Below are 13,736 nucleotides of genomic sequence, written 5' to 3' on the forward strand. Positions count from 1 at the left end.
TCCTCTGTCCATGGAATTCTCCAGGTAAGAATACTAGAGTGGGTTGCCATTTCCTCCAAGAAGGGATCTCCCTGATCAAACCCACATCTCCTGCATTGGCAGGTGGATTCTTTACCACTAAGCCACCAGGGAAGCCCCCTCTGGTTCCTGGATGGGTCCCAAACACTCCCCTATTATTTGGGCACGTAGGAAGTTAGCAAATGAAGGAAAATCTCTAGGACTTTTTGCCATGACCGAGCCACACACATCTTCAGGGAAGGAACCTCTGTATCTAGCTTGTCATCACTTTACCCAGCATTTGATAGGTACATTTAAGCAATTGATGGATTTAAGTGATTTTTGCCAAATGCCTTTTGCTGTGGGATCCACAATGTCAACTGTTCCTCAAAGATTTATGACCCACAGATGTTCTCACAGTTCCAGCAAGGACAGAGCTTATGCCCTGTGAAGTCTTAGGCAATCCTCTGTAACTCCCACCACTGGAAGCAGTCCTCCAGAAACGCACAGTGGAATGTCACTTGCCTCCTCTCCCTTCCCGACTGTGGGAATTCCAACTATTTTAGTGGGGAGATAATCTGGGTGATGTTTTTACTCTAGACTTAGCAATGAGTCGCATGCTGATTCACTTTTCTATTTTGCCTATGGTTGTGGGCAGGAGGGGGTTTAAGAGTTAAGGAAGGTACATGATGGGGGCCCAGGGAGATGAAGGAAGAAAAAAGTAAAGGAAGGGAAGAGAGAAGGAAAAAAAGAAGAGTTTTGCACGAAGAAGGAAATGGCAACCCACTCCAGTGTTCTTGCCTGGAAAATCCCATGGACAAGGAAGCCTGGTGGGCTACAGTCCATGGGGTCACAAAGAGTCGGACATGACTTAGCGACTAAACAGGAGCAGATTATAGCAGCAGATATTAGCTTGGGTGTATATGTCGATAGCAATGTGGTTGGTTGGTATTTTCAACCACCACCTCTGTAATTTATTTTAAAAAGTCTTTACTGAATTTGTTGCAATATTGTTTCTATTTTCTCTTTTGTTTTTCTGGCATGTGGGATCTTAGCTCCCTGACCAGGGATTGAACCCACACACCCTGCATTGGAAGGTGAAGTCTTAACCTCTGGACTGCCAGGGAAGTCCCCACTTCTATAATTTTCATCTGAGTTTCAGTGACCCACTTTAGGCCAGGATAGAAGACTTGAAATAAGAATGACTCTAAAATGTCCTCTTGGTTGAAGTTCTTATTGCTTTGAGAGGTGAAGCGGTTTGCAAGTCCTTCTCCAGGCCGGAATTAAATGCACCAACCTGCTCTCATTCGTGAAATGTATGCTCCATTTAGTACCAGACGACAGAATGAGTCATCACTTGGGGGAAAAGAAAAAAAGACTTTTCTCTGTGTGCTCTGCCAGGTTGTTTGTGTTTAAACCTGTGAAGATTTTGAGATTGTTTAAGCCTTAAAGCAAGGGACCGATTATCAAGAGATGGATTTCTGGGTGCAATGAAAAAAGATCATTTTGACTTAGGTATCCCTGTATTTGGCTTCCCAGGTGGCACTAGTGGTAAAGAACCTGCCTGCTGATGCAGGAGATGCAAGAGATGCAGGTTCAATTTCTGGGTCAGGAGGATGCCCTAGAGAAGGAACTAACTCCTCACTCCAGTATTCTTGCCTGGAGAATCCCATAGACAGAGGCTTGGTGGGCTATAGTCCATAGGGTCTCAGAGTCAGACACGACTGAAGTGACTTAGCATGCATGCATCCCTGTATTAATACCTCTCTAGACAGAAAACCTCATTCAGGCTGAGCCTTGGTGCTACTAGCTCATTTGCAGCTCTGTGGATATTGAAGTTTTGAAGAGTGAATAAACACACAGGAATTACATGATACATAAAACACAGCACTTAAGCTTACAGCCTACCCCCCACAACCATTTACCTCCAAATGTTTCAATTGATTGTGGTTTAGTAACAAAACTATCTGAAAATTGTGTTTTATTGGCTGGCAACACACAGTGCAGGCATGCTCAAGCTGATTCCACTCCTGCAAAGTCACTTCAGGGATTTCTGAAAGTCCCCAGACTGTGTCCAGGTCCTCCCCAACAGGAAGGGTCAGCCGCCACAAGGAGACCCCTGGCGACCACTGTTTGCACCAAGGCATCACTCCCCCTGCTGGGCATTGCAGCTTCCATCTGTTTTGGTGGTTCTTTGTGGTGTCCAGCTTAATCCCATATCTAGCTTGATGCGGTTTAACATGTGGGATCTGCTTTTGTAGATACCAGGTTTTAAATGAACTGTCCAGTGGCTGCAGTCACTTCCCCAGTTTTGTACCAAAGATGTACTCTATTTTTTCCTTTTTTTTCTTTAAATATATTAAAAAAAACTTTTACGTGTTGTGTTGGTTTCTGCCATACAACAAGGCAAATCAGCCATGATTATACATCCCCTCCCTCCCTAGCCTCCCTCCCCTCCCCCCATCCCAGCCCTCCAGGTCATCACAGAGTGCCCAGCTGAGCTCCTGTGCTACACAGCAACTTCTTACCAGCTATCCGTCTCACACCTGGGAGTGTATATATGTTGATGCTACTTTCTTCATTCATCCCACTCTCCTGCTCCCCACCTATGTCCACAAGTCCATTTTCTACATCTGGGTCTCCATTCTTTCCCTGCAAATAGGTTCATCAATAACATTTTACTAGATTCTGAAAGTATGCATTAATATACTTTGTTGGTTTTTCTCTTTCTGACTGACTTCCCTCTGTATAACAGGCTCTAGGTTCAGCCACCTCACTAGAACTGACTCAAATGCGTTCTATTTTATGAGTGAGTAATATTGCATTGTATATATGTATGACAACTTTATCTATATGACCCAAAGATGTCTTCTTAAAGTTCAGTCAATCCATGGGTGGATGGCTCTCATGCTCTACAAGGAATATTCCCTACTGATGCCAACGGCAATTCTTTTTTTATTAATTTAATGTAAAAAATAATTATTTAATTATTTGTCTGGCTGGATTAGATCTCAGTTGCAGCACGTGGAATCTTAGTTCCCCAAGCAGTGATCAAACCCAGGCCCCCAGCATTGGGAGCATGGAGTCTTAGCCACTGGGCCACCAGGGAAGTCCCCAGCTCAATTCTTTGAGAGGGATTTTTTCCTCTCTTAATCTCTTAGTTTTATGAAATTACAAAATTTTAAATTCCATCTCATCACTTTTCTTTTTACTCAATTAATCCTTGAATCAGTCAAGGTTCTTCAGAGAAACAAAACCAATGAAGGGGAGAGGGATAGAAATTGATGGAGAGATGTGTTGATTTGCTTTTAAGGAATTGGCTCACATGCTTCTGGGGGCTGGCAGGCTGGAAACTTGGGACTTCCTCAGTGGCTCAGCAGTAAAGAACCTGCCTGTGATGGAGAAGACACAGGAGATGTCGGGAAGATTCCCTGGAGGAGGGCATGGCAACCCACTCCAGTATTCTTGCCTGGAGAATCCCATGGAAAGAGGAGCCTGGCAGGCTACAGTCCCTGGGGTTGCAAAGAGTCAGATACAACTGAGCAACTGGGCACACAGGCTGGAAACCCAAGGGGGTACTTTTCAGTTACAGTCCTGAGGTAGAATTCCTTCTCAAGCAAACCTTAGTCTTTGCTCTTCAGGCCTTCAGCTGATTGGCTGAGGCCCACCCACATTATTGGGAATAATCTACTTAAAGTTGACTGACTTTGTTGTTATTCAGTAGCTCAGTCATGTCTGATTCTTTGCAACCCCATGGACTGCAGCATGCCAGGCTTCCCTGTCCTTCTCTCTCTCTTTTGGAGTTTGCTCAAACTCATATCCATTGAGTCGGTGATGCCATTCAACCATCTCATCCTCTGTCATCCCTTTCTCCTCTTGCCCTCAATCTCTCCCAGCATCAGAGTGTTTTCCAGTGAGTCACCTTTTTGTATCAGGTGGCCAAACTATTGGAGCTTCAGCAAGTCCTTACGATGAATATGATCTTCTTGCTGTCCACGGGACTCTCGAGAGTCTTCTCAAACATCACAGTTCAAAAACATCACTTCCTCTATGCTCAGCTTTCTTTATGGTCCAACTCTCAGAATCATATATGACTACTGGAAAAATCATAGCTTTGCTGTACAGACCTTTGTTGGCAAGATGGTAGATGTTTATCATATCTACAAAATGCACAACAGCAACATCCAGGCTGATGTTAGAACAAATCACTGAGCTCAGTTTACATAGAAAATTGAGGCTCAGGAGGGTCGAGTGACCTTCTCAGGGTACCTGGAGTGGACAGAACCAGGATCAGCATCACGGTTTGAACTCTCCCAAAGCCCACTTTCTTCTGTGCTTGTGGAGGATGGCACTCAGGGGCCACTCCTTGGATTGGGTGCCCCTCTTTGCGTTCCCACTATGTCCTACATGTCTCTATCACCCGACTGGACACATCTCATTCTAACTCAGCTATTGGTGCCTTCCTGTCCGTCCTGCCGTTTCCTCACTAGGGCTAGATTCCCGCCTTGGTCCTTGTCCAGTTCAGGACTGGCATGTACTTTTTCCAAATGTTCATTGATGGTAGATGAAATACCTGCCCTCTATATTCTCCCAGAGGTGACCCAGGCTCCCACTCTGCTCACTGTGCATTCAGTGATTGGAGGGGACAAATGATTTCCTGTCCAACACCCACAGGTCTCTCGATGATGTGACTTTTCCAGGACCCTTTAATTACTGAAGACTGTCCTGGCTGGGTCTCTCTTCTTACATCTCTTGACTTGATGTGACAGACTGGAGTTTTGTATCTGCATGAAGGCCACCAGGGCTTTTCTTTGGGGCAAATCACCACCAAGTTGCAGAGTCAGAAGTGCAAAGAGCACGCCCACATACACCACGGGGAAAGCTGGCCTTTGGAGAAATGATACTATTTCCCTGTTTTCCTGCTTCCCCTCCAAAGTCTTGCATTATGTGCGTCTCTTAGAGAATAAATTTTGGGCTTTTACCATACCAAAGATTTTCCATCATTTGAGGAAGCAGCCCACCTCCTTTTTTCATTTTTAAAAAACCTTTGTAATGCGGTATATCCATATAACAATGTTGTGATAGTTCCGATGAACAGTGAAGGGACTCAGCCATACATACACGTGTATCCATTCTCTCCCAAACTCCCCTCCCATCAGGCTGCTATATAGCACTGAGCAGAGTTCCATGTGCTATTCAGTAGGGCCTTTTTGGTTATCCATTTTAAATATAGCCGAGTGTACATGTGGGTCCCAAACTTTCATTCTCATTTACAGGAGCTATGGCAGCAAGTGTTGAGAGGCTGGGGATCTATTGGGTGGCCTCATGGCTTTCTGGCAAGCTCTGTGATCCCTAAAGCCCTGAGCTCCCCCGTCTGGGACCCTAATGCCCTCGAGCACCATGGAAACCTGTGGGAAGCAGCCATCCCAGCAGGCAAGATCAGATGGGCTCTTGGGTGATAAGTTAACCCTGTCCTTCCTTCTGTAGACAGAATTGTTTATTCCTGTGCATCTTCACTGAGTAAGAATCCTGTGGGCTTTGACTTGAATAGAAGTGGCCGAATGGCTGTCTCTATAAATGGTCTTCTAAACTGCGGCCACCAGTAACTCTGTCTTGGATTGGGACTGAAAATTTCAACGTTGTCTCTTGGCTGGCAGGTTACTTTTTCCTCTCCCTCGCTCCAAACTCATCAGTGTGATGCCAATTGTCCTATTTATTTTGGGACAGAGACCAGCCTGGATTGTTTCTCCACCAGTCCTGCTAAGCAGTGTGTAGAGGGGGATAGTGATAAAACAGCCAGGCCCATGATGAGATTTTAGTTTCAGAACATGACATACTCCTTGGTCCAAAGGGCTGTCGTCTTTGGAAGACGGGCATGTGGGCAAGTCACTGCCAGCTGGCAGCCCGGACCCTCTGGCACCCCGCACACGCTTTGGTGTGGGTCATGGAATCCAGGGGGGCGGAAACCGCAGCTGGCAGAGTCCCGGACCCCAGCCCGGCTCAGCTGCTGGGTGGCCCCACTCGGAGGAGTGCAGGCGGCTGGTGCTGGCCTAGCCGTGAGCACATTTGCACGGAGTGAAAGGAAACAGACAGAATGCTTTCCTCACAAATCCACCCACCGTTCCTCAGGAGAAGAAACACAGGGGAGGACTCGGGAGTGCAGGCCAAGTTCCTGTAAGGAGAACACTGCAGTCACCACTGGGAAATGGAGCAGAGGACTGGGGTCAGGGCACCGCCTCCAGCCCTGAGGCCACGTGGAGCCAGGTTGCACTCAACTGTCTGAGAAGCTGGGCTGGAGAGAAACAGTTTTTAAAGGAAACCCCTTAAAAAACCCAACTTTATCTTTTAGAGCGCTTTTAGATTCAGAGCAACATTGAGAGGTAGGTACAGAGATTTCCCATAAATCCCCAGTTTCCCACATGCACAGCCTCCCTGGCCATTCACATCCCCCACCAGAGGGGATGTTGGTTATAAGCGATGAACTTAACACTGACACCTTGGTATCACCTACTGCTTGGTAATGGACTTTTGTTAACAATTCTTAGTGGCTTGGATTTCTTTTCTTTCTTTTTTTTTTTTTTTTAACTTTTTATTTTACATTGAAATAGGCTTAGATGGTAAAAAATCCACGTGCAAGGTGGGAGACCTGGGTTCGATCCCTGGTTTAGGAAGGTCCCCTGGAGTGGGGCATGGCAACCCACTCCAGTATTCTTGCCTGGAAAATCCCCATGGACAGAGGAGCCTGGTGGGCTGCAGTCCGTGGGGTCACAAACAGGTGGACACAACTAAGCACAGAGCATAGTTGATTAACAATGTTGTGTTAGTTTCAGGCGTATAACAAAGTGATTCAGTTACACATATACATGAATCTGTTCTTTTTCAAATTCTTTTCCCATGTAGATTGTTATATAACATTGAGCGGAATTCCTTGTGCTATACAGTAGGTCCTTATTGGTTATCTATTTCATGTTTTGTTATCTTTTTAATTGGAGGACAATTGCTTTACAATAATGTGTTGGTTTCTGCCATACATCAACGTGAATCAGCCATAGGTATACATACGTCCCCTCCTTCATAATCCTTCCTCCCATCTCCCACCCCATCCCGGTTATTCACTTTAAATATGGCAGTGTGTACATGTCAGTCCTAAACTCCCTAGCTATCCCTTCCCACCCTGGTAACCATAAGTTCATTCTCCGTGAGTCTGTTTCTGTTTTATAAATAAGTTCATTTGTATTGTGTCTTTTTAGATTCCACATATGTGATATCATATGCTATTTCTCTCTCTGACTTCACTCATATGACAATCCATCCATGTTGCTGTGAATGGCATTATTTCATTCTTTTTAACGGCCAGGTAATATTCCGTTGTGTATATGTACCACACCTTATTAATCTGTTCCTCTGTAGATGGAATTCGGGTTGCTTCCATGTTTTGGCTATTGCAAACAGGGCTGCAGTAGACACTGGGGTGCATACATCCTTTGGGCCATGTTTTTCTCTAGATATATTCCCAGGAGTGAGATTGCTGGACCATGAGGTCAGGGGCAGCTGCCGAGAGTACCAGACTGTGACGGTGCAGGAACAGCAGAGAGGAGCTACCCCGCGTCCGAGGTCAGGGGGGGCGGCCGAGAGGAGATACCCAGCATCTGAGGTCAGGGGCTGCAGCCGGGAGGAGCTACGCCACGCCCCTAAGCCGGAGGCCAGGGGCGGCGGCCCGGAGGAGCAACCCACGCCCGAGGCCAGGGGAGGCGACGAGAGGAGTTACCCCTACGCCCCAAGCCTGAGGCCAGGGGTGATGGGTGGGAGGAGCTACCCCACGTCCCTAAGCCCGAGGCCAAGGGCAGCGGCAGGGAGGAGCAATCCCACGTCCAAGGAGCCGTGGCTGCGCGGGCGCAAGAGGGCCTAGAGGAGCTATCCCACATTGAAGGTCAGGAAGGGCAGCGATGAGGAGATACCCGTCGTCCGAGGTAAGGAGCAATGGCTGCGCTTTGCTGGAGCAGCCCTGAAGAGATACCCCACGCCCAAGGTAAGAGAAACCCAAGTAAGATGGTAGGTGTTGCAAGAGGGCATCAGAGGGCAAACACACTGAAACCATACTCACAGGAAACTAGTCAATCTAATCACACTAGGACCACGGCCTTGTCTAACTCAATGAAACTAAGCCATGTCCGTGGGGCAACCCAAGACGGGCAGGTCATGGTGGAGAGATTTGACAGAATGTGGTCCACTGGAGAAGGGAATGGCAAACCACTTCAGTATTCTTGCCTTGAGAACCCCATGAACAGTATGAAAAGGCGAAATGATAGGATACTGAAAGAGAAACTCCCCAGGTAAGTAGGTGCCCAGTATGCTACTGGAGATCAGTGGAGAAATAACTCCAGAAAGAATGAAGGGATGGAGCCAAAGCAAAAAGAATACCCAGCTGTGGATGTGACTGGTGATAGAAGCAAGGTCTGATGCTGTAAAGAGCAATACTGCATAGGAACCTGGAATGTCAGGTCCATGAATCAAGGCAAACTGGAAGTGGTCAAACAAGAGATGGCAAGAGTGAATGTCGACATTCTAGGAATCATCGAACTGAAATGGACTGGAATGGGTGAATTTAACTCAGATGACCATTATATCTACTACTGCAGGCAGGAATCCCTCAGAAGAAATGGAGTGGCCACCATGGTCAACAAAAGACTCCAAAATGCAGTACTTGGATGCAATCTCAAAAACGACAGAATGATCTCTGTTCGTTTCCAAGGCAAACCATTCAATATCACAGTAATCCAAGTCTATGCCCCAACCAGTAACGCTGAAGAAGCTGAAATTGAAAGGTTCTATAAAGACCTACAAGACCTTTTAGAACTAACACCCAAAAAAGATGTCCTTTTCATTATAGGGGACTGGAATGCAAAAGTAGGAAGTCAAGAAACACCTGGAGTAACAGGCAAATTTGGCCTTGGAATACAGAATGAAGCAGGGCAACGACTAATAGAGTTTTGCCAAGAAAATGCACTGGTCATAACAAACACCCTCTTCCAACAACACAAGAGAAGACTCTATACCTGGACATCACCAGATGGTCAACACTGAAATCAGATCAATTATATTCTTTGCAGCCAAAGATGGAGAAGCTCTATACAGTCAGCAAAAACAAGACCAGGAGCTGACTGTGGCTCAGACCATGAACTCCTTATTGCCAAATTCAGACTGAAATTGAAGAAAGTAGGGAAAACCAGTAGACCATTCAGGTATGACCTAAATCAAATCCCTTATGATTATACAGTGGAAATGAGAAATAGATTTAAGGGCCTAGGTCTGATAGATAGAGTGCCTGATGATCTATGGAATGAGGTTCATGACATTGTACAGGAGACAGGGATCAAGACCATTCCCGTGAAAAAGAAATGCAAAAAAGCAAAATGGCTGTCTGGGGAGGCCTTACAGATAGCTGTGAAAAGAATAGAAGCGAAAAGCAAAGGAGAAAAGGAAAGATATAAACATCTGAATGCAGAGTTCCAAAGAATAGCAAGAAGAGATAAGAAAGCCTTCTTCAGCAATCAATGCAAAGAAGTAGAGGAAAACAACAGGATGGGAAAGACTAGGGATCTCTTCAAGAAAATCAGAGATACCAAAGCAACATTTCATGCAAAGATGAGCTCAATGAAGGACAGAAATGGTATGGACCTAACAGAAGCAGAAGATATTAAGAAGAGATGGCAAGAATATACAGAAGAACTGTACAAAAAAGATCTTCACGACCCAGATAATCACGATGGTGTGATCACTGACCTAGAGCCAGACATCCTGGAATGTGAAGTCAAGTGGGCCTTAGAAAGCATCACTACGAACAAAGCTAGTGGAGGTGATGGAATTCCAGTTGAGCTATTCCAAATCCTGAAAGATGATGCTGTGAAAGTGCTGCACTCAATATGCCAGCAAATTTGGAGAACTCAGCAGTGGCCACAGGACTGGGAAAGGTCAGTTTTCATTCCAATCCCAAAGAAAGGCAATGCCAAAGAATGCTCAAACTACTGCACAATTGCACTCATCTCACACGCTAGTAAAGTAATGCTCAAAATTCTCCAAGCCAGGCTTCCTGATGTTCAAGCTGGTTTTAGAAAAGGCAGAGGAACCAGAGATCAAATTGCCAACATCCGCTGGATCATGGAAAAAGCAAGAGAGTTCCAGAAAAACATCTATTTCTGCTTTATTGACTATGCCAATGCCTTTGACTGTGTGGATCACAATAAACTGCGGAAAATTCTGAAAGAGATGGGAATACTAGACCACCTGATCTGCCTCTTGAGAAATTTGTATGCAGGTCAGGAAGCAACAGTTAGAACGGGACATGGAACAACAGACTGGTTCCAGATAGGAAAAGGAGTTTGTCAAGGCTGTATATTGTCACCCTGTTTATTTAACTTATATGCAGAGTACATCATGAGAAATGCTGGACTGGAAGAAACACAAACTGGAATCAAGATTGCCAGGAGAAATATCAATAACCTCAGATATGCAGATGACACCACCCTTATGGCAAAAGTGAAGAGGAACTCAAAGCCTCTTGATAAAAGTGAAAGAGGAGAGTGAAAAAGTTGGCTTAAAGCTCAACATTCAGAAAACGAAGATCATGGCATCTGGTCCCACCACTTCATGGGAAATAGATGGGGCAACAGTGGAAACAGTGTCAGACTTTATTTTTCTGGGCTCCAAAATCACTGTAGATGGTGACTGCAGCCATGAAATTAAAAGACACTTACTCCTTGGAAGGAAAGTTATGACCAATCTAGATAGCATATTCAAAAGCAGAGACATTACTTTGCCAACAAAGGTTCGTCTAGTCAAGGCTATGGTTTTTCCTGTGGTCATGTATGGATGTTAGAGTTGGACTGTGAAGAAGGCTGAATGCCGAAGAATTGATGCTTTTGAACTGTGGTGTTGGAGAAGACTCTTGAGAGTCCCTTGGACTGCAAGGAGATCCAACCAGTCCATTCTGAAGGAGGTCAGCCCTGGGATTTCCTTGGAAGGAATGATGCTGAGGCTGAAATCCAGTACTTTGGCCACCTCATATGAAGAGTTGACTCATTGGAAAAGACTCTGATGCTGGGAGGGATTGGGGGCAGGAGGAGAAGGGGACGACAGAGGATGAGATGGCTGGATGGCATCACTGACTTGATGGACGTGAGTCTGAATGAACTCCGGGAGTTGGTGATGGACAGGGAAGCCTGGTGTGCTGCGATTCATGGGGTCGCAAAGAGTCGGACACGACTGAGCAACTGATCTGATCTGATCTGATGGTAGTTTTATCTTTAGTTTTTTTAAGGAACCTCCATACTGTTGTCCATGGTGGCTACAGCAGCTTACACACCCACCAACAGTGTAAGAGAGTTCACATCTCTCCACACCCCTTCCAGAATTCATTGCTTGTGGGTTTTTTGATGATGGCCATTTCGACTGGTGTGAGGTGATACTTGGTGTGGCTTGGATTTCTTTACATTGAGGGAGGGAAGCCCAGCTCTAGCTTTTCCTCCTGTTTTATTCCTGATGGACTTCTCTGCCTTTTCATTTGCCTCCAGCCCCTACTGAGGTCCCCACAATAGCAACCTCATCTGACCATTCCCCTGAGATCCCACGGAACTGAAAGGCTCTGCTGCTCTGTCACGCGCACCTGGAAAACGTACTGCGATATTCCGTGCATTCATCTCATCTTTTCCAAGAGACTGTGCACTCCTTGAGTACAGTGACCGTTGTTCACATGCTCTCAATAAAACACGTGTTGCCTGAAAGAAGTTTTATTTTTTTTTAAGAGGATAAACACCAAAGATATCCAAACACTGGGATAGTTCTGAAAGAGTTCTGTTGTTATGATTATCCATTTTGGCATCACACCACCGCAGGAATGAAAGAGCAGTCTGCTTCAGGGCACAAGGATGTGATTTGCCAAGATACAAGGGGCTGTGTCTCAGTGGTCTGAGCTCCATGATCCAGACAGCGGGCTGGGGTTTGTAACAGACACATGAAACACAACCTTGTCAGATGTTGTTCGATGTTATGAAAATCTTATAAATTACATGGAACAAAGGGCATTTACTCTAGAGCAGGAGATATTCCAGGTGGAGAGACAAGCACAATTTGGAAAGAAAGATGAAGCTAGAGCAAGCAGAGGATACTGAGGGATGTTAACGAGGATCACTTCTGATGGTGAGTGATTATTGTCACCCTCCTACCCACCGGTCAATAATGATGTCCAGAAATGCAAAATCTCTGTATATATTCCACAGTTTTCTCTGACTTTTAAAATGCAATAAATAACATAATGTGAGTTTTGATTTTGTGTGTGTGTGTGCGCAAAAATTCAGTGCATTTATGGTATTAGATATTTGCAACATTATGTCCTCATTTGCAGATAAAACCAAGTAGTTTTAATTTATATGAATTGATTATGGATACTCAATACATTCTTCCACCTCATGTGAAGAGTTGACTCATTGGAAAAGACCCTGATGCTGGGAGGGATTGGGGGCAGGAGGAGAAGGGGATGACAGAGGATGAGATGGCTGGATGGCATCACCGACTCGATGGACATGAGATTGAATAAACTCTGGGAGTTGGTGATGGACAGGGAAGACTGGCGTGCTACGATTCATGGGGTCGCAAAGAGTCAGACACGACTGAGCGACTGAACTGAACTGAAACAGTAGACTTTGTAAATATTCCTTAATCTTTACTGTAATCTGCATCCCTTTTTTGGGTACTGTTGCCTTATGGGCTAAAGTGTCTTCCAAAAATATTGTTACTATGAAGTTAAGATTTTTTTTTTTAATCGTGAATAATATTTTATTTAATCATTTCTGTTTACAACTGAAACTCTGTGAATTCAAAACTAACATCCTTGCCCGTGAGCTTCTTATAAGACAACAGAAAATATTTCAACCTTGCGTTCCATGTTGTTCGGCTGTGCTTTATCCAAATGGACCTTTATGAGTAGGCTACTGTCTAACTTCTTGTAGATTCTCTTGCCCATAATCTCACTTGGGAAAACCAAGTCCTCCAGGATGGCATCATGCGCAGTGGTCAGAGATGTTTTTGCTTATTTTTCATAAGGCTTATTCGAGTTGGCTTAGGCAGAATTCTCCTCTGAACGATGAAGACAACATGCTTTCTACTGAACTTCCTCTCCAGCTCACACATGAGCTGCACCTGGATTTTCTGGAAAGACTTCAGTTGCGGAACGGGAACAAAGATGATGATAGCTTTCCAGCCACCACCAACTTCAGTTTCCTTGGCGGCCACGACGTTCAGCTCCCACAGCTGGGCCTTGTGGGCTGAGTTCATCTCCAGCTCCAGGAGGGCCTAGGAGATGCTGGACTCAAACTCATCCGGCTTCTCACCATTGGGCTTCACGATCTTAGCACTGGAACTGAACATGGCCTCGACCTTGCAGATGCGGCCAATACTTGTTGCCACTGCCAACACTAGCAGGCCTAGGAAGAGCTGAAGTTTAAGATTTCTTTCTTTCTTTTTTTTTTTTGATAGTGGAGAGGTTTTATTTTATTTTATTTTTCCTCATCTTTTATTTATTTATTTATTTTAAAAAATTTTATTTATTTATTTATTTTTTTTTACATAAGATTTCTAAACTTCAGAAATATTAACTCGGAAGCAGTCAGTCCCCTGACATTTTGAGTAACTCCCCTCCTATATTTCTATGTTTACCAATAGATTTAGAAATCATCTTAAAAATC

General features: G+C 45.0%; 1 long non-coding RNA gene and 1 pseudogene across 2 annotated transcripts; one reads left to right on the forward strand and one right to left on the reverse strand.

Annotated features, from left to right (window-relative positions):
* The first annotated feature begins 7,545 nt into the window (after positions 1 to 7,545).
* Positions 7,546 to 11,777, forward strand: LOC123331142. Of its 2 annotated transcripts, none has more exons than XR_006640463.1 (2): positions 7,546 to 7,611; positions 11,568 to 11,777. It is a non-coding gene; the product is annotated as an uncharacterized LOC123331142 (long non-coding RNA). The 2 variants fall into 2 exon arrangements; XR_006547627.2 differs by lacking the exon at positions 7,546 to 7,611 and adding an exon at positions 7,826 to 8,026.
* Positions 11,778 to 12,846: 1,069 nt separating this feature from the next.
* Positions 12,847 to 13,419, reverse strand: LOC102414788 (annotated as a pseudogene).
* Positions 13,420 to 13,736: the final 317 nt, after the last annotated feature.

This window comes from Bubalus bubalis, chromosome 22 (assembly GCF_019923935.1).
Source record: "Bubalus bubalis isolate 160015118507 breed Murrah chromosome 22, NDDB_SH_1, whole genome shotgun sequence".
In the NCBI taxonomy this organism is placed as follows: Eukaryota; Metazoa; Chordata; class Mammalia; order Artiodactyla; family Bovidae; genus Bubalus; species Bubalus bubalis.